This window comes from Balaenoptera acutorostrata, chromosome 9, assembly GCF_949987535.1.
Source record: "Balaenoptera acutorostrata chromosome 9, mBalAcu1.1, whole genome shotgun sequence".
Lineage (NCBI taxonomy): Eukaryota > Metazoa > Chordata > Mammalia > Artiodactyla > Balaenopteridae > Balaenoptera > Balaenoptera acutorostrata.
The window spans coordinates 59,383,306-59,403,688 of NC_080072.1; positions in this window are offsets into that span (position 1 = coordinate 59,383,306).

Consider the following 20,383-nt stretch of genomic DNA (forward strand, 5'->3'; position numbering starts at 1 on the left):
TCTATTTACAATAGCCAGGACATGGAAGCAACCTAAATGTCCATCGACAGATGAATGGATAAAGAAGATGTGGCACATATATACAATGGAATATTACTCAGCCATAAAAAGAAATGAAATGGAGGTATTTGTAATGAGGTGGATGGACCTAGAGTCTGTCATACAGAGTGAAGTAAGTCAGAAAGAGAAAAACAAATACAGTATGCTAACACATATATACGGAATCTAAGGGAAAAAAAAAAAAAAGGCCATGAAGAACCTAGTGGCAAGACGGGAATAAAGACACAGACCTACTAGAGAATGGACTTGAGGATATAGGGAGGGGGTGGGGTGAGATGTGACAGGGTAAGAGAGTGTCATGGACATATATACACTACCAAATGTAAAATAGATAGCTAGTGGGAAGCAGCCGCATAGCACAGGGAGATCAGCTCGGTGCTTTGTGACCACCTAGAGGGGTGGGATGGGGAGGGTGGGAGGGAGGGAGATGCAGGAGGGAAGAGAAATGGGAACATATTGTATATGTATAACAGATTCACTTTGTTATAAAGCAGATGCTAACACACTATTGTAAGGCAATTATACTTCAATAAAGATGTTTGAAAAAAAAAAAAAAAAAAGAATACTGGCACAATAATAAAACCAAAAAAAACAAACCTCCCTGCTTAAAAAAAAAAGGAATATTGACTACCTTAGGGCTGTCACATAAGATGAAAACAGCAAAGCACTCACTAGTTTTGGCATCAAGAAATGGTTGTAGATTTCTTCAGCAATGCCACTCCAATGTAGGTAGATGGCAATTTTCAATAGTTTGACGGTTGATAGACTATAGACAACCAAAGACTTTTCTCTGTGATGGGAGGTGAAATAGAGAGGCAGCTAGAAGACAACTAAGGAAAGAGATGAAGTTGAGGCTCAGGAAAGTTATGGAAGGGTGATACTCCCACACAGACTTGGGGTTTGAATACAGCTATTTAAGGCTTTGAATGTTATGCTCTTTTGACTATTGTTGTTAAGTCATTAAAAGTTTTTTTTTTTTTTTTTTTAAAGGGATTTCCCTGCTGGTGCAGTGGTTAAGAATCTGCCTGCCAATGCAGGGGACATGTGTTCGATCCCTGGTACGGGAAGATCCCACATGCCGTGGAGCAACTAAGCCTGTGAGCCACAACTACTGAAGTCCGCATGCCTAGAACCCATGCTCCACAACAAGAGAAGCCACCGCAGTGAGAAGCCCGTGCACCGTAACCAAGAGTAAACCCTTGCTCGCTGCAACTAGAGAAAGCCCGTGCTCAGCAACGAAGACCCAACACAGCCAAAAAAATACAGTTTTTAAAAAAATATATATTTATTTATTAATTTATTTGGCTGCGCTGGGTCTTAGTTGCGGCACGCGGTATCTTAGTTGTGGCATGTGGGATCTTTGTTGCCAGTGCAGGATCTTTAGCTGTGGCATGCGGGATCTTTTTTTTTTTTTTTTTTTTCAGTTGTGGCATGTGGGATCTTTTTAGTTGCAGCATGCCGGGATCCCCAGCTGTGGCATGCGGGATCTTTAGTTGTGGCATGTAAACTCTCAGTTGCGGCATGTGGGATCTAGTTCCCAGGGATCAAACCTGGGTCCCCTGCATTGGACACGCAGAACCTCAGCCACTGGACCACCAGGGAAGCCCCTAAGTCATTAAAAGTTTTAACATGAAGTCAGTTCAGACACACAGAGGAGAATATCTTTACAAGGGGCACTCAAGTGCCAACACCAGGAGCATGGTGGTTAAGACTGTTACCCTTGCCACTGGACTGCCTGAGACTGAGTCACAGCTGTGCTATGTACTAGCTCTGTAACCTGAGATCAGTTATTCAATCTTCATGGTGTCTTTTCCTCTAAACAGGGATAGAGTTGTTGGCAGAATTACATATGTTGAAAAATGCAAAGTACTTGAAACAGTTCCTGGCATATAATAAGGGCTAAAATGTGTTCTTATCATACAGAAAAATGAGAGAAACCCCTGGCAGAAATTTTCATGAGGCAACTCATGGTATATGTTTATTTAAGTCAAATTTAGAGAAGTATGCTCTACTCAAGGGGGGTAATTGGGGATAGACAAGGAAAGAGGCTTGGTTCTGGTGCTGACAAGCTTTTCTGCAGACCCGGGTGGAGCACAGCTTGTCAGCAGGTAGCTTTTTCAGCTTTCTCTGCATTCTAGATTTCAGCTCCCTTTCTAGCCTCCTGAAGACCTAGAAGGTTCCGAATAAGAAATGTGGACAAACCTACATCAGTACTACTAAACCCCCAGTGTGTATGCAAGATTTTATGGTTTACAAAGTGTTTTAGGTATATTGTCATGTTTAGTCTTGAAAACAACCCTAATATTTGTAGCAGGATTGATATTACTGTACCAAATGCCTCTTTAGCTAGCAGATGATGTTGCGGGATCAGAATCCAGGTCTTCTTCCTTCAGAACACAGAGGTGGTGCCTGGAAGCCTGAAACGCCTGACTAGTTAGTGGATTCTAGCTATTCATGGCCTGGAAGGGTTACAGTCTGGATGAATTCAGTCCAATTCAAAGTGGCATCGTGACACTTGCATATACACTTATCTCTAAGAGAATATATGCCCCTCAAAGGCATGGTCTATACCAATCATCTCTTTTCCTCAGAACCTGGAACTAAATATGTAATCAATAAATTCTTCTTGACCTCTGAACTCAGAGTGCCACCTATGAGCAGGTAACGGCATTCCTCAACCCCCAGATAGCCAACTGGTCTCGTGATGGTGAGCTGTAAAAAAAACAGCAGTGATGTCGTTTTTCTTTTCAGGTGGTTGCATTTTTTTAAATGAAAAATGTCTTGGGAAAAATATAGATCATTTTTCCCCTTCAAAGACTTGCTCCATATTGAGCAAATGTTTATTTAGGCACTTGCTGGGTTGGGAGAGGAAGGTGGGGGGAGATAACAATGAGTACAGTAGAACTCATTTAGACTAATCTATAAAAGAGGCTGGTCTGCTAAGTGAACAGATGTTTCATGAGCTGAGCCAAATTAGAGTGATGACTGAATCATAACGAAGCCCTGGATGCAGGAATAAACCTGTTACAAGAATACTGTATCCTGTGGAAAGAACTGTGTGCACTGGCAAGATAAAGAAGACTCCGCCAGGATCTAGAACATAAGGCCTGCTTGACTTAGGCCAAATTGGATCCACCGAGGATGAAGAGTTATAAATTTGGGGCACCGTTAGGCTGATGAGAGAACGTTTTCATGGTAGATGAAGTTTGTTGGCTGCCATTGATCCACTGAGGAGCGCCCACCAGACTTCATGCAAGATGCATTCATTACAGGCATTGCCATCTTGAATCCATACAAGAGTCCCACATTTAGGTGTTCTTATCCGACAGAAGAGAAAGGAGAGGTTCAACTACCCTGGGTTATACAGCTGGTAGAAAGTGAACCTGGCTAAGGAACCAGTTCTATATGACTACTCTCAAACTGTTTGCACTATGATTAGCTTCCTCAAAAGGAAAAGGGATTTACTGAGCTCATAAGCACAGCACCAGGTGGAAGAGGATGCAATGCAAAGGGGCAGCCTGTGTCTCCCAGGACCCAAGCTTTATATCATCCCCACATCCCAACCTAAGGCTGCAACACTCTGGAGGATGTAACACTTAACTGTCAGAAATGGCATGGAACGGCACACAAGACAAGCCTTGTCTGTGATGAAACGTCAGTCACAGTTCTATTGGTTTTTCAGCGGTGTAAACATTGTCAACTTTTTCTTGGGGGTCATAAATAAAAATGGAGAGAAAGTTGAGTCCAGTTTTGGGAAGATATTTCCTATTACCATAGCCAAGAAGTCTATGACCCTGCACTGACTTTGACCATGTTTCAATCATGAGAACCATGAGAGTGGGGAAGGGCTCCAGGTTACTCACACTGTAAATGTAAATGTCTTGTGCACATTTCTGGAGCTGTTTTCATCGGCGGGGGGGGGGGGAGGGGGAGGCATTTTCTAAGCATCTATATGGATTATGTCACTTAATTGTAACCATAACTCTGTGAGGTAACTACTACTATTATTCCTATTTTACAGATGAGGAAAGAGATGCTTAATGGGTAGAGTAACATTTTTCTTCTGTTAAGGAACTTACAGCACAGAATGAGAAAAATTCTACAATTCAATGCATCTCATTGGTTAGACTAGCTGGATGCCCACCATACCTGAGGCAGGGTCACCTCTTCTCTTTTTACTTGAGAACATTTTTACCCGAGGCACAGCCTAATTCAGGCTTCCAGACAAACCCTTTAAATCCATCCAGGTGCTTTGTTGTGACACGGTGTTCTGCACTGGTAATTGTGTTCCCTCTTTGTCTTCACCCCGCCATTTACCCAAATTCTTAGAGCTGAGCGCTTGCCTTTCTTCTTCTTTCATCGAATGCCCCTTCTTAAAGAGGAAGAAACTGAAGCTCAGGTCAGTTAAGCAACTTGCCCAAAGTTGCTTAGCTACTTAAGGTTCAGGACTTGAACTCAAGGCCAATGTTAAATTCTATTCCCTTTCCATCATACAGCATGGTGTGTTGGGTAAGACCATGAGGTAGGTTGGGACAAGGTGGTGGATAATATAAAGCGCCAGGTAAAGTGTGTGACCCATATATATCCTGGACGCAATGGGAGCCCCCTTTGGTTCCAAAGCAGGAAGTGGTCAAATCTTTGTCTTAGGCAAACAATTTTGGCTGCAGTATGGAAACTGGGCTGGAGGTAGAGCTATGAGAAATGACGAGGCTGTGCCAGCTGCCCTGGTGAGTGAGGATGAAGATCAGAGCTGGGGAGGCGGCCAGAAAAAAGCCACAGAGTAATAGACACTGAATAGCTGTACATTAGCTGCCATGAGATTAGCAAATTAAGACATGACGCCACTGCAGTGAGAAGAAGAAATAACGCACAGAAAACACCGAACACAGTGCCTGCCATTACCTTTAGCAAATGTTGTTATTATTATTGTTACTGTGACAGTGGCTGGTGTTAAAATGTGTCCTGTGTTCCTCCAGCCTCAAGCTTTTCTGACTTTCTTCCCTTGGCTAGGCATTCATCTTCTCTCAATCTTATTCTAGATCATCTCTTGAAATCACAGAGTTCTCAGAGCTAACAGGAAACCCGTGGGCCATGGTGACCTTCTTCCCTTTCTCTTTAACACCTATTTTACCAAGAAGGAAACCCATTCAATGCGGTAACTGAGTGGGGGTCCCCAGCTGCTGGACTCCAAGGATGCCACTTTAGAGGACCCCAAGCAGTTTCGTGGATTTCTGCTCACCCCTCTGGATCAAATGCCCGTTTCTCTGGATTTTCACACTCTGTTATTTGTTCCCTAACTTACCTCTTTTTTCACTATTTTGATACCATATGTGAGTCTGTCTCCCCTGTGACCTCTCCACGGAAAGCCCACCAAGAAGGATTCCTAACCCCCCTGCATTTATCTTTTATATCACACTTCATACGTACGTCTTTTTACTTATATTATTTTAAAATATAGAATGCATATTTAAAATATAGAAAGTAACATTTTAAAAAGCAAGGGAAAATATCTACCTTTTCACTGTCTATTGCAAATGGCTAACGCAGTGCCTGGATCATGCTGGCACTTAAAACTATTTGGTGAATTAACATATTAATCTCTGTATTCTCTGTGTAAATGCAGTACCAGCACATGGTAAGTACTCATGTATGTATACCAATTATGTATGCAGTTTTTAAATTTTCGGTTTCAACACTAAAGCCTTGAACACATCCTAAAGCATATGAATCCTAAATAGATGACACATTTCTCTGAAAGGAAAAGAAATGCAGTTATCTAAAAATGGCCTCAAGTCTAATAGTTAATGTTCAAGCATGACTAATTTACCATCTGAAATGTTTCTTCTCCTTGAGAAATATGTGAGGCGACACCAGTCACATTAGCTCACTTAAATGTATGTTAGAAATGACTTTGTAATTTGAAATAATAAAAATTTACTTTATTTGATTTATGATTTACCAAGGCTCAGCTATAACTAGTCATTTTCTCATGTATATTCACATAACTAACACATGTCCAACTGGATAGATGTAAAGGAAAAAAAATACAAGAAGCCTCCAGAAATATATTATTATTGTTGTTATAATTATATTTTCTATTATCATTATTTTATCATTTCCCACCTTACCCCTCCCCTATTCCCTTGGGTGACATGAGATATTTTAAGGTAAAGATTTAGTAAGTCTTTTGAGAAAATACCATGCATTTTGCAAAGTTTAATTTTTCAGAAAAATAAAAAGGAAGGAACATACAATTTAGTGTCAAGAAGATCCAAGTTTGAGACTCAGTGGACCCTTTTTAAAAATCTGTTAAACACACGTGCACATACAAATAATAGTACCTATCCAGCCAGTTAGGACCAGCTGTAAGATTTGCAGGGCCCAGTACAAAGTGAAAATGGGGTGCCCTGCAAGAAAATTGTTAAGAATTTCCTGATGGTGACAACAGAACACGATCCTTCTAAGTGTGGGCCCTGTGTGACTGCACAGGTCTTAAGGCCTACGGAGCTGACCCTGCAGCCAGATATGAGAATTAACTGAGATTATGTAACATGCTTCCCACGATGTCTGACCCATAGTAGGTATTTAACAAGCTCTGGTTTCTCTAAGTCAGGTTTCAAGTTGCTCTCACAGAGCCCATCAAGTCTGATTCATTCACTTGTTTCTGCCAGAAATGAGTTCTCTCATTTCTATACCATAGGCCCAGAGGTTTTAACTGTAACCTGTTTAACTCCCTCTTTAGGTATAAAAGGAAAAAAAAAAAAAAAAAGAGAGAGAAACAAACTCCAAAGTATCCAAGGCTTAAAGAACCAAGATGTGTCCCAAATGATAGGTTCTCCCACGAGGCCCTATTCCCATGTGAAAACTCACACTCTGAAACCATGTGCTACCTGGAATTCCAGATGGCCAAATTAAGGAACCAAATCATCAAACAGAAGGTTCCGGTTCTCAACTCTGATCGTCTTAGGCATGTCAGGGAGGGGGTGTGGAGGAGCGAGGTTTCCTAACGAAGGCGGGGGAGAAATAAAAAAAACAACCCAGAGCTGATGCATCCCAGATGGCTACAGAAATGGGCTCCTCTGGCTTTTCTGTAGCCCCCTCCTCACCTCCAAGTCGGGCTGTGGCATTAAAAGAGATGCTTGGTTCATGTAAGACTACATAATCAGGGCGTTTTCCCAAACCTCTCCTTGTGGAATGCAGATGACATCTGGAATTAAAGAGGTATTCTCTTTTAATCACTGTTCAATCTTCCACAGGGATAAATGAGTGTGCGGGGTAGCTTCCAGCTGCCCAAACTGATTTAGTTAAATAATGTAATCTATTTGTACACAAATGCAGAATAAATGTCACTGAAGTTCCTTAGTGTGCAGTTATAATGAGTTATCCCTTTCTCGAGGTGATTAGGAGTGTTTAGTTTGTTTCAAATGCATATCAAGCCTCGTGATTGCCAATGAGCCAGGGACAACTTAAATTAGCCTCCCACAGCTGCTGACCTCTGCAGCGGCAGCAAAGCCATTCCTTTGGGGAATGAGAGTCTCCTCTAATGGTAAGTATGGAATGGATTTTTCTTCCACTCCCTTTAAAGTGTAATGTTCCTATCCAGCCTCTGCAGACCCAGGTCTCCTCAGAGCTAGTCAGGGAAATGCAATCAGAATTTTAAGATTAAACAGGGCCTTCTACTCAGGTTACATATTATTTTACAAGTGGGAAATCTAAGGCTCAGAGATGTTAAGGGCTTTGTCCAAGCCAACAGAGTGATTCAGTGTCAGACTTTAAAAGAAAACCCTGCATTCTGACATCCATTTCCTTGCTTTTTCTCACCCCTACCCTTAGCTTTCAACCTCTTAAGATGACAAATTACTGGGTGAGGGTGGCTATGTGCTATGGAGGGGAACTTGGCCTCTAAAGGCAGGGTGACTGGGTGCCAGCCAGTGCCAGGCCAAATGTTCTCTGCATGACCTTGAACAAGTTACTTTCATAAGTGGAGCTTCAGTCGGCCAACCAGAACAATGGGAATTTGACTTGCTTTCTAGGGATTGTCTATTCTGTCATAGACATTTTACTAACATTTACTTCTTTGAATATTTGTGACTCCTTTAGCTAATAGCTTTACTTCCTGTTCGGAAGTCAAATTTTGCAAGGATCCTTTCTGGTTTGTTATATCAGATTAATTTTTTTAAACCCACTAAATTAAAAAAAAACACTAAAAAGATGAAAGCTAAATGAAGAATGATTTCACATATTGTCTTCTGTAAAGAGATGAAACGTGCAAGGGAGGCATAGCTGGAACTATCAAGTCTCCAAAATGAGATTGTGCCTTTGCCGGTGAATATCCGTCTTCCTGTCCCAGTCAGATAACTGTGGAAGAAGTAGTTCTATCACCTTGTGCGAAACAGACGCCCCTGCAGCTACTCCTGGCTTCCAAGAGAAAAAGTAATCATTGTGTGCTATTTGAATGTCTTCATAAATATAACTTATGGCTTTGATACAGATCAGTCCTGATGGTCTTAGAAGATCAATAGTGCCATGTTCATTAGTCCTGAATTGAATAGCTCTCACACTTTGGCCAGAAGATGGTAACTGTTTTTAATGATTTTTTGCCAGGTGGCATCAAAAGCAGATTCTATGTCACTGGTAATTTCCTTAGTTATCTAGGGACTTTTCATTCCCTCATCCAACCATGAAGGTCAGAGAGCTGTTTTCTGAAAGATGACTACAGCTGCATTCTTGGACCTTTAGGATAAAGTATGTAACTATCTAGCAGCTGCTGGGTCATAGTTGTTTTTACTCAAGCCCTATGGTGATGGGGAGAAAGTTTATTCATTTTCCCCATTATGACATTTCCAAAAGACAAGGGAGAGACCTGGGTTCTAATTTCAGAAGTGCTACTTACTTACTGGCTTTGATTTTGGAGAAGTTATTCAGTGTGGAAGACTGTTACTTTGATGGCCCTTAATAAAGCATGCCTCTGAGCACATATGCTCTTGTGTAGTGTCCTTGAACCTGGGAAGTTTTAAACATAGGATATAGCAACCATAGACTGTTTAACCATGATTTGCTTTAAACAATAGAATGTAGAGGAACTGACATTCTGCTAGTGGTTGAACTAAATCTTAAGAAGGCTTGACAGCTTCCACTTCTGTACTGTGTGGCTAGACGGTCATTAAGTAAGAAGTCTGGCTACCTTGAGACTGCTGTGCTGTGCGGAAGCCCAAGCAGCGACGTGGTCACCCCATATTGCTTCTCAGTTCGTTGCTCCGTGTTCTCCAGAAGGAGGAGAATCAGGCTGTGGTTGATACTCAGAGCTCCTAGATGCTGGTCAATGCCAGATGCCAGCCAGGTGACTGAAGCCATTTTGTACCATCTACTGACCCAGTACCCTGTCTATCACTACATGAAGCAGAAGAATAGTTTTGACTTAACCAACTGAATGGTCAGAAGTAAATAAATGTGTGTAATTTTAAGCTACTATGTTTGGAGTGGATTTTTTCTAAAGCACTACGTAGCAGAAATAACCAGCCTCTCAAGCTTCTCTGTCTGAACCCCCGTTTCCCATCTGGGAGGTGAGGTATGGGATCAGAGAACCTACATGCCACACCAAATACTCATGCATCAAGGCCCTGCTTCATCTGACCTCAATTAGCTTCCTCTTCTCTGACCGACCTCAGAAATGATACTGGAGACACTTTGGGCCGTTTGGAATTTTCTGACGTTTGGCCACGTGCAATTCTTTGAACATTTAAACTGCTTGCCCAGATACTTCAAGACTTCCACAACATTTTTCTTTCCGTTCTCTTCCTGCTTCTCTGCTACGAATACCTTTCCCTATCAGGTAAAATGCCACTTCCTCTGTGCCGCTGTGAAGCTGTTCCCATTCACCCCTGTCCACCTGCCACCTACACCCTCTGCAAAGTAGTTGCCTCTGGGCTTCTAGAAGTATTATACTAAGGCAGACTTCTGACCACAATGATAGCTGAGAACAATCTGCAAATTCTTTCAAGGGCCAAATCAAAAGACACTCTTATATATCCTTGACCATCAGTGATCTTTTAGGCTTAATCTAAATGATGTTTTTAAATGTATGATCATTAGCTTTTAAAGAATCAGATGATGTGATATGTTGCACACATACACGTACAATTCAGCATTTATTAAATGCTCAGTATGCACCAGGTACAGCACTAAATATTTTACTTAGATCATCTCTGGGAATCTTTATCATAACCCATATTAGGCAAGCACTATTACTATCTCCATTTTACAGATGAGGAAACTGAGTCTCAAAGGGTCTTTACAAACTGCCCATGGCTGCTAGACTGGTGAGAGCTTGGTCAGGATTTGAACCTGGGCTGCCTGGTTCAGGGACAGAGCTTTTCCACTGAGGCTCAGCATCCTTATCCCTTTGATTCTGTGGCCCCAACTGAGTTCAGAGTCCCTTGCACAGAACAAGAACTTAATACCTATTTGTTGAATAAACAAATGAGTGAAGGTAAGGGAATGCATCATTTCAAATGCATGAATAGCATTTCAAATTACAACCTGGGTAAGGCAAACCTAGTTCACGCTTCACGAAACCATTGCTCAAACCAAAGTCTGGCTGCACAGAGCCTCTCTCCAGCACCTCCATTCAGAGGGCTGTTAGCTATCAGAGGTGCTATGCTTGTATTATAGGACAGCACTTTGCTGTTATATTTTATTTTTCTTTTTCAGTTTTCACTGATTTTTTTTATTGAACTATAGTTGATTTACAATATTGTGTTAGTTTCAGGTGTACAGCAAAGTGATTCAGATACACACGCACACACACACATATATATACATACATATATTCTTTTTCAGATTCTTTTCCACTATAGGTTACTACAAAATACTGAATATAGTTCCCTGTGCTATACCGTAAATCCACACTGTTACATAATTTCTGAGAACGAGCTCCTGAAGAACAATATCCCCACTCCCCTTTGGTTTGACTAGATGCTCAGTGGTCACTCATCGGAGTATGTGATTTATTCCATTTTCAAGCTGTCAGAACACTTCCTTACAGTGGATTAACCAATGGCCTCATTTGCAGATATGTGAGTGAAGAAGCACAAGAGGGAATACATTCACACTGATTGAGGGGCCGTATGCCAGATGTGGGGCTAGAGGGTCTCAGGTATGTTATCTAATAGTCAAGTTTAGAGATAAGGACCACAGAGTTTAAAGCCCTTGCCCTCCCTCAGGTCACACAGCTGGTGAGCAGAAGATGTAGAAGGCAGCTCAAATTCAGATGTGTCTGATTCCAGACCAGTGCCTCTTCCACTTCATCACACACACGGCTTCGCATGGACTCGATTCTCGGGGAGCTTATATGGCGTATGTGCCTAAAAATGTATCGAATCCACAAGATGCCTTCTAATTAAGTGCTGCCTGAGAGTTATGGACATTTATTCTTACAGGGGTTTGGGGGAGGAGAAGTCACTGGGTGCAAGTGCAGTCTGAGATAGCTCCCTGGTCGAGGTGAGACTTGATACGGAATTTGAGAGAAACCAGTGTCTGGGGGCAGACAGGTGGATGAGAGGCTGGGGAGCGTGCACAGCTTTAATCACTCTTTCCTTCCTTCAGCACGTTCTGAAAGCCCACTGTGTGTAAGACACTGGGCTAGATGTTATGTGTGACACACAGTGAATAAGACGAGGCTGCTTCGTGCTGCCCTGCCTGTCACGCTCTCCCTGAGACTGTCCACCTGCTGCCGTCCCTCTGTGCTCAAGATCCAGGCTGGGCATCTTCTCGTTCATGAAGCCATTTATCTCCTTGGTTACATTTGTGGGTTGTTGAGCCAGATTATCTGGTTTTGAAACCTGGCTCTACCAGTGAGTAGGTGGGTGAGTCTTAGACAACTAACTTCTGTGTGATCCAGACTCCTTTTTTGTAGAAGGAAGACACATACGTCATAATCTCGTGATAAAGATTAATTTAGTTAATATACATAAAGAAATCAGCACAGCGTCTGACAGCTTCCTGGGTCAACAGACATTGAATGGAATAAAGATGGTGATGATGATGATGATGAAGGAAGAGGAAGAGAAGAATAAACAGGAAAAGAAGAAGCTTTTCCTGACAACTCCACAGCCCCCAACACAGCGGATCACCCTCTCCTTGGGTCAACACCGTCCAAGGTACAGACAACTTACAGGCCTGTCCTCCCTCCTCCCCACCCCCATCACACGGTGAGCTTCTTAAGGCAAAAACAATTATATGACCATCTGAATTTCTGCTGTTTGGAACCAACTAGGTTTTCAACAAATGATGAACAAAAGAACATTTAATGAATTCATGGAGTCCTCATGAATGCGTTACTGCCTGTGGCTGCCCAAAAAGGAACAAAGGAGACAGTGGCCACTAGGAAGAGACAATTTTTCAATTATGCACTAATAGAAAAATAATTCTGTTAGAGGAAGTAAAAACTGTCAGAAAAATTAAGAGGGAAGAAAGGGAGCTAGTATCTGCAGACCATCTGGCATGAGTTAACTACTGTGTTGGGACAGATGTAAATATTAATTTTATTAATACTACATAGAAATTCCATTAATTAATGCTTTTATGCGGCCAAGGATTAGAAAAGAGAGTGAAAATAACACTACAAATAAAAGCTATGTATTAAATTAGTTGTCTGAATTGTGCCAGGGAACTTGCTGGTTATCTACCATATTTCACCAGATTTGATTAGCAGCAGGATTTTTTGTGGAAGATATTACGAGGTTCATTTTATAAAAGAGAAACACAGGTCAGTGAAGTTCAACGACTTGACCAAAGTCATGCAGCCAGGCACGGGCAGACCAGTTCTAACCAAATCTAAAGTCACCAGTCATTGCTATGAATTAGAAGCTATACCACCAGACGTCAGGCCCCACTGGATTATATCACACTTAGCTGGTCGAATTACCAAAAAGTCAGAATTGACCCACTGTGTTGTTGAACTGATTTTCTGTTTTGTCAGCCTTTGGGTTCTTGAAATCTCATTTAAAGGAAGCATGAATGATGTGTGCTTGTGGAAACAGATTTGTAAAAATGAATCTTTCAAAAGACACAGCAAATCAGTCTCTGGGTTTTTCTGTAGACATCAGAAGGCAATGTAGGAGGCAGCTGTGATGATGCTCCTTGGGCCCTCCAAACACACGGAGCAACTGTCCTAAGGTTCCAGCTGCTGCTGTTTGACATCTCTCGCTGGATTTGTGCCAAGGCCATGCCTCCCACAGGCTTCTCTGGGCCAGGGACTGAGCATGGCAGGGATACCAAGAAAAACTAGTTCCTGGGAGACAGGGTCTCCTCTAAACTGACTTCGGCTTGAGGACGTCCAGGGGCTTTGCTGGACTTGACTGTGAGTGCACGGCGGTCCAGGATGCTCACATCCAAATCTCTCTCCTTCACTTGGGGTCACAGACTTGCCTTGTGATTGGTTGTCTCTCCCAGCCTTCTCAGGTGACCTCCCTGTTTTTTCTGATGCAGGCACCTCTCCTAACAAAACCGTAGCATGTTTGATCTGGTCGTGGGATCTCTTCTCGGAGGACCCAGACTAATACAGTTCAGAAGAGCCACGTCTCAGCAAATTGCCTCACACACTAGTTCAGTTCATAAATTTGATGCAAAGTGAAAAAGAAATCATAAGGCTTTAGAGAAGATTACTTGTATAGGATAGCAACTTTCTCAAAATACTAAAAGATTTTAAAATTTATTAAGTGTTTTGTATATGGGATCTTGTTTATATCCAACCACAATTCTACAGTGTAACATGTTCATCTTCAATTATCATTGTCCAGATGAGGAATCGGAAGCTCCAAGTTTTACAGAACATTCCCAAGGGGGAAACAATGACTTGGTGGTGAGCTAAGGCTCCAATCTAGGTCTCACAACTCTCAGAATTTTAACAGAATGTGGTTTCAAACCTAAAACCTGGGTATATTCAGGATCAATTGTTGTTCTTGTCACTTCATCAGTCTTCTCAGGTTTGCTATTTATAGTAAGATACAATGTGGTCTAGATCTAGTTAAAGGCTTTCTGGGAAAAGACACGTGCATGTACCCAGCAGAGGCCCAGGAGTAAGTGTTCAATAGTGGTAAGCTGAACTAAATTGAAAGTTGATACACATGGAAGACTTAGGACATTTCTCAAGAATCTGATAACCTAAGAGCTATGCAAATTGGAATGGATTTTTTTAGGCTTTCAACTTTAAAATATCGTTTGTTTTTTAAAAGGAAAAATAGATACACACACAAAAATGAATAAACATGAGATTCTGGTAAACAGTGGAAGCCGACAACAGAAGGCTGTATGAACCTGCAGACCTAACATTTGTACAGCATGCTGCAGCTTTCTGGCTACTGCCACTTACAGCACTGATTGCAACCTTTACAACAGCCCCAGGAGGGAGGCAAACCCTCTTCTAGAGATGGGACAAAAGAAGTTCCGATCAGAAAATAAAAACCATGCAATGGTTATATTAGCAAGGGCTCTGGGCTAAAAGTGAAGGGGATTGACGAGTCTGAATAGAACAGGTGAAGTGATGGGGTTAGGGGCCTATATGCAAGCACTTGTGCCAAGCAGACTTTCACGGTGTGAAGTGTCCATTAAGGAGTACATTTCTAGGCTAGACATAGGAAGGCAGGATTTGAGGATGCACAGCCTTGGAACACAGGTTGACAACACCCTTGGCAGAAAAACGGGTGTAGCGGCAATTGTGGGTCAGACCAAATCAATGACAGAGGGACAGGCAGATTGGATAAGGAAGAGTGTGGCAAATGCCTCGTGGTGATTAGCCAACACGTGAGTTTTTGAGCAGGCGGGAGACCCTTTCCACCGAGGACTTTAAGAAACAACCGGGTCAGATTTTACAGGGGGGTGGATTTCCTGTGCGTGCAGGTTTGGACAAGATCTAGTAAAATTTGGAGTTTTACTTTTAATGTGACTCCCTCGCCTCCTTTCCCGCACACTAAGGAAATTCAAATTCAGGTTACTTTTCGATATTAGGAATCTGGGGGGACACCTTGGTTATAGCAGAAGAGCCCTGGAATAGAAGTTAGGCTGCCTGCATTCTAGTACTAGCATCACAACGAAGTAGTTTACATAATGATGAGCAAATCACTGCTGCCCTCTGATCCTCAAAAGAGAGGGTTAGGCTAGAGCTCACACGTCTTGAGGAGGGCGTGGGTGATGTACACATTGTACGTGACAATACAAGTGTGAGGGGCCTTTGTGAACTGAGGCATATGGATGCTCAAAGTTTTACAACTCAGTGTTGGAGAAAGCTCTACCGTCCAACCTTGGCTTGTGAACCACCAATTTGTAACCTCTAGACTCAGTATTGGCTACTCTAAAATGTGGTTACTGCAAAGAGGGAAGTTAACCACAATGATTTTCTTGAAGGAAAATTAGAAATTGTTGAACATTTACTATCATATGGTGAATACGTATTATCTTCATATTAAACAATGTGGGGTTTTTTTCGCCTAAGTTTTACTCCTACTCACCATAAAAGCAACTGGGATAAGTGTTTCATATGCAGTCAACTCAGGGTGAAAGAGATTATTCAAAAATAGTGAGTTAGAGTCTAGACTTGTGAGATTGTATGTAGACTTATGCTAGCAGCAGGAGAACCAAAAAAGAAAACCATGAGACCAGTGGGCTTAGAGCACAGCCTTTTCCTATGAGCCATACAGAAGGGGACCTGCAGGTAGTAAAGGGAGACTGGGAAGCGGATGATGGGAACTTAGATGCCTGTGAGAGGCTGAAAGGGGGCCAACCATAGTAATCCTAGAGAAGTTTCCAGGACATTCCAGAGTGGATGGTACCAGTAATTAGCCTCCTAGGGTGTGCCCAGGAGGCTGGATGGGAAGCCCTGTGTCCCACGCTGTATGTGAGTGGTAGATTAGCAAAGGCTGGGGGTGGGATTTAGTTAGCTGGGCTTGGTAGCAGAGTCCCCAGTGTGATGTGGGGAAAGCGAGTCCTACCTCCCTAAATCTGCAGAGAAGGGAGCAGGAAGAGCAGCGGGAGCTAAAGTGCTGAGAGCTGGCTGATTGGAGGGGGGCTGGTGTCAAAGCTGAGGACGCAGAGTTGGAAGACCTGCCACTAGAAGCCATGGCCTGACTCAGGCAGAAGCAGGAGCTGCCAGGACACGTGGCCCTGGCATAGTGTGGGCGTCTGCTCTTGGCAGCTCCCTTAACACACGTCATAGAGTCTTCTCTTGACCTGAGAGAAGACCACACATTAAGTCGATAAACACTGATTGAGCCCTGAGATGCCAGTCGCTGTGCTGGCCGTTCGCAGTAAATGGTGCCTGTTTCATGGTCCTGTGTGTGGAGGCAAAGTATGCCAAGAAAAGTATGAGAACAGAGATGGGAGAAGAAAGGAATTACCAGGTGAATAAAAGAGGGAAGGCAAGGGACAGTGCCAAGAGATGAAATCATGCGGTTCCTTACGGACAGGACAGGACAAGGCATTCCGGAGGGTGAGCTGGGGATGGATCACTTGCATGTGAAAAGCAGAGAAGTGAATCTGGGAGAGTGAATAAAACCACTTGAGGCCTCTGACTGAGGGAACCCCTAAGGAAACACAAGTGAAAATGGTAAAGGATATAATGAATATACAAGACCCCCAAGGGGAACTGATCACCATGTTAGAGATGAGGAATAATGGAAATGGGGCTCTTTCCCTCTTGAGCTCAAGAATCCCATGAGAGCCTCTATATTCCCTTAAACCAGAATCATGCCTGGAACATGGTAGGTGCTCAGTAAATACTGAATGTGTGAATGAATTTCTGCTCAAAATAAGGACATACTTTCTAATAGTACAAAAAAGAAATGCTAAAAGATAGGCTCAGACACCAAGGCAGGGATTGAGTGTCCCAAACTCTAACTGCTTAAGGCTAGCTTGGGGTTGGTCCACACAACCTTTTTATTTCTTTGTGCACTAAATTCTTTGAGCCTGGGGTTGGAGGTGGCAGGAGGAAGTGACTGAGGAGTTTGGGAAGCTGCAGAGATCACAGACTTCATTGCTTCTACCACTTGGCCTGGGGCCAGCCTTGGTAATTATCCCCGTGGATGGAGATGATGGAAGTAAGCGGGCCCTCTACACTGGCTGCTCCCAAACAGCCTGCAGGTAGAGCCCAAGTGACAGTAAATAGTCTGTCGCAACACTCCTGTCTGCGGACACCCACCCTCCTGCAGATGCTAATGTATTGGCCTGCAACAAACTGAATACACCTGAATCCAAAAATGCTTCCTGAGCAGAGCTAAAAGCCCAGCAGAATTTCCTGGAGCATCAGCATATATGTCTTGCTTTTTCTTCCTTCAACTAAGAGAATGGGTTAGCCAAAAAATGCCCCATAAATGTCCTCAAGGAATGTCTTATTAATTCTCAGGTCTCCTGAGCACCCATCTTCCCAAGGAGCAGTGCGATAACAAATAGCAAATCTAAGAAAGACAGCTGATTAAGTGAAGAATTACGTTTATTATAATTGGTGTTTCTAAGTACGTTGCCCAGTAATTGTTTAAAAAATAACATGCACAGATGAAGCTGCAAATCCTTTTTTTTGGCATAACAATGAGATATTATTAATTTGTGTGGTGGTCGTAATAGAGTTTAATGAATTTTCTGCTTGAATAATCTTCGGGAAACTCTACTGCCAATTAAATAAATATCAGCTAAATAAGCACAAACAAGTGAAAAATAAGGAGACTGGAGAGAAAATATTCTACAAGACCTTCATCATCTGGTCCCATTTGCTTCTCTCCGACACACATCTAGAATATGGATCCTGCCACGTTCTCTGCCTGGGATGCCTTTGCCTGAGGCAGCCCATCAGAGAAGTCTTGATCTTTGGCTGTCCTCACCGTCCTGTTTACCAGCCCTTTGTGGGTGATGCATTCCCTGCTTTGCCCCAGAGTTACTGGCTTTCTTCTATTTGTTTCCCTAGCACTCTGTTTGGCATTTATCATATTATCTAATTATTAGTTGTTTATTTGCCTCTCTCCCCTGCTTGCCTGTGAATTTTTCATGGGTAATGATTTTTCTTTTATTGGTGTGTCTTCAGTGTCTGGCATAACACCTCGAACATAGTAGGTTCTTAATAAAGATTTAAGGAACTCCCATTCCGATAGCCATTCATTCTTTCTTTTATTTCAGCTCTTAGGCACTCAATGCCTAGTATTCACTAAGTGACTTCATTCATCAAACAAGATCCAGCTCAGGTGTAACCTCCAGAATCTCTTCCCTGATCCTGCCCATTCTCCTTATTCTCTGTCAATGAGCTTCCATAGTTCTTACTTTATACTGTATGCCATCCAACCTCTACTTACCATTTCTTTGCTTTTATATAGAGGCAGCACCTCAGAGGGACTAGAGAAAAAATAAACATCTGTGTGTTTTAAAATTAGACTTACTTGGATTATTTAAAATCATATTTGAGCTTGTTTGCTGGATGCTATTTTTATTAGCTTGCCAGGGTTGCCATAACAAATACTACAGATGTGGTGACTTAAACAACAGAAATGTATTTTCTCACAGTTCTGAAAAGTACAAGTCCAAGATCAAGTTGTCAGCAGGTTGGTTTCTCCGGTGGCCTGTCTCCATGCTTGCAGATGGCCACCTCCTTGCTATGTACACATGTACACACTGGGCCCTTCCTCTGTGTGTGCACACCCCTGCTGTCTCTTTGTATGTCCTGATGTCCCTTTTTTTTTTTTTTATAAATTTATTTATTTATTTACTTTTGGTTGTGTTGGGTCTTCATCGCTGCACGCAGGCTTTCTCTAGCTGCAGCGAGTGGGGGCTGCTCTTTTTTGCAGTGCGCAGGCTTCTCATTGAGGTGGCTTCTCTTGTTGCAGAGCATGGGCTCTAGGCACACGGGCTTCAGTAGTTGTGGCACATGGGCTCAGTAATTGTGGCTCGTGGGCTCTAGAGCTCAGGCTCAGTAGTTGTGGCGCACGGGCTTAGTTGCTCCGCGGCACGTGGGATCTTCACGGACCAGGGATCGAACCCGTGCCCCCTGCATTGGCAGGCAGATTCTTAAATACTGCGCCACCAGGAAAGTCCATGATGTCCCTTCTTATAAGGGCACCAGTCAGATTGGATTAGGGTCCACTCCAATGGCCTCATTTTAACTTAATTACCTCTTTAAAAGCCCTATCTCCAAATACAGTCACATTCCAAGGTGCTGGTGGCAAGAGCTTCAACATATGAATTTTGAGGGGGACACAATTCAATCCATAACACTATTAATTTCCAGCTCAATGCTTAGACCTAGAATTGTCAATTAGATGGAACTCTCAAGCTTCTTGAGACCAGGGACCTTACATGTTCTGCAGCTAAGGCCACCAGGGTAAAATACAGATTGTCCATGGGAAGCCTTATACCCATTATAGCTTTGTCATGTCTCAGGGCTAAGAAGAGCTTGGGGAGACACAGGCTTGCGGGAAAGGGAAGAAGTTAGAAAAGGGCCCCTAGCCAACTCGATGGCAGAACACTGGACAGAATGAAAATTCACCATTCACTGCTCAAATAGTGGGGTTGACTTGGGTGGGACTTGGGTCATTGCTAATTCCCAAAGAGGTTTGGAAATGGTTGGTGGAACACTGTTTGGGGTGAGACTTACATTCAGATGAAGAATAGTATTGTGTCCAGAGCAATTTCTGTATTGGGAGGAGGCAACTATAAAATTCCATGAGCATTTATTTACTCACTGTTCCTTGAGCACAAGCAAACCAAAAAAAAGTCCTGTTTCAGACTTTGGAATATCTATTATTTGCAATTCCCTTTGCTCAGTTAGGACTGGGGACAGCGAGAGTCAAGGTGGGGAAGTACAAAGTTGAATCAGACACAGTTCACCACAGATAACTGCCTAGTAGATAAAGCCTGTTCATAAATTAGATCAAATGACATAACCCCAGAAAGTCCTTTGTGAAGCGTAGAACGCTGCATAAAGGTGAGTTATTCTCATCAATCACTGCATCATAGTACTCAGTGATGCCAGTGTGGCAGAGACACTGTGTAATGGGAGATCAGGAGATGACTTCATCCCTATTAGCATCTTGAACTGCTGGGCCAGAGGAGACACAATAAATACACATTGACAGGTGCCATTAGGCCCAGGAAAGTATTTTTCTTCCTCACTCCTGGAACTCAAAGGAGAAGATCATGCTTCTTCCTTCTTGTTTCCCCCTCTCTTCTTTTAGATGTTACCCAAAACTTAATGCCAGCAATACCATGAGGTAAGATGAGAACTTGGTCAAATCCCAGCCCTACCACTTGACAATTATCTCACAGGAGCATTGCTAGTCCTGGTCCTGGG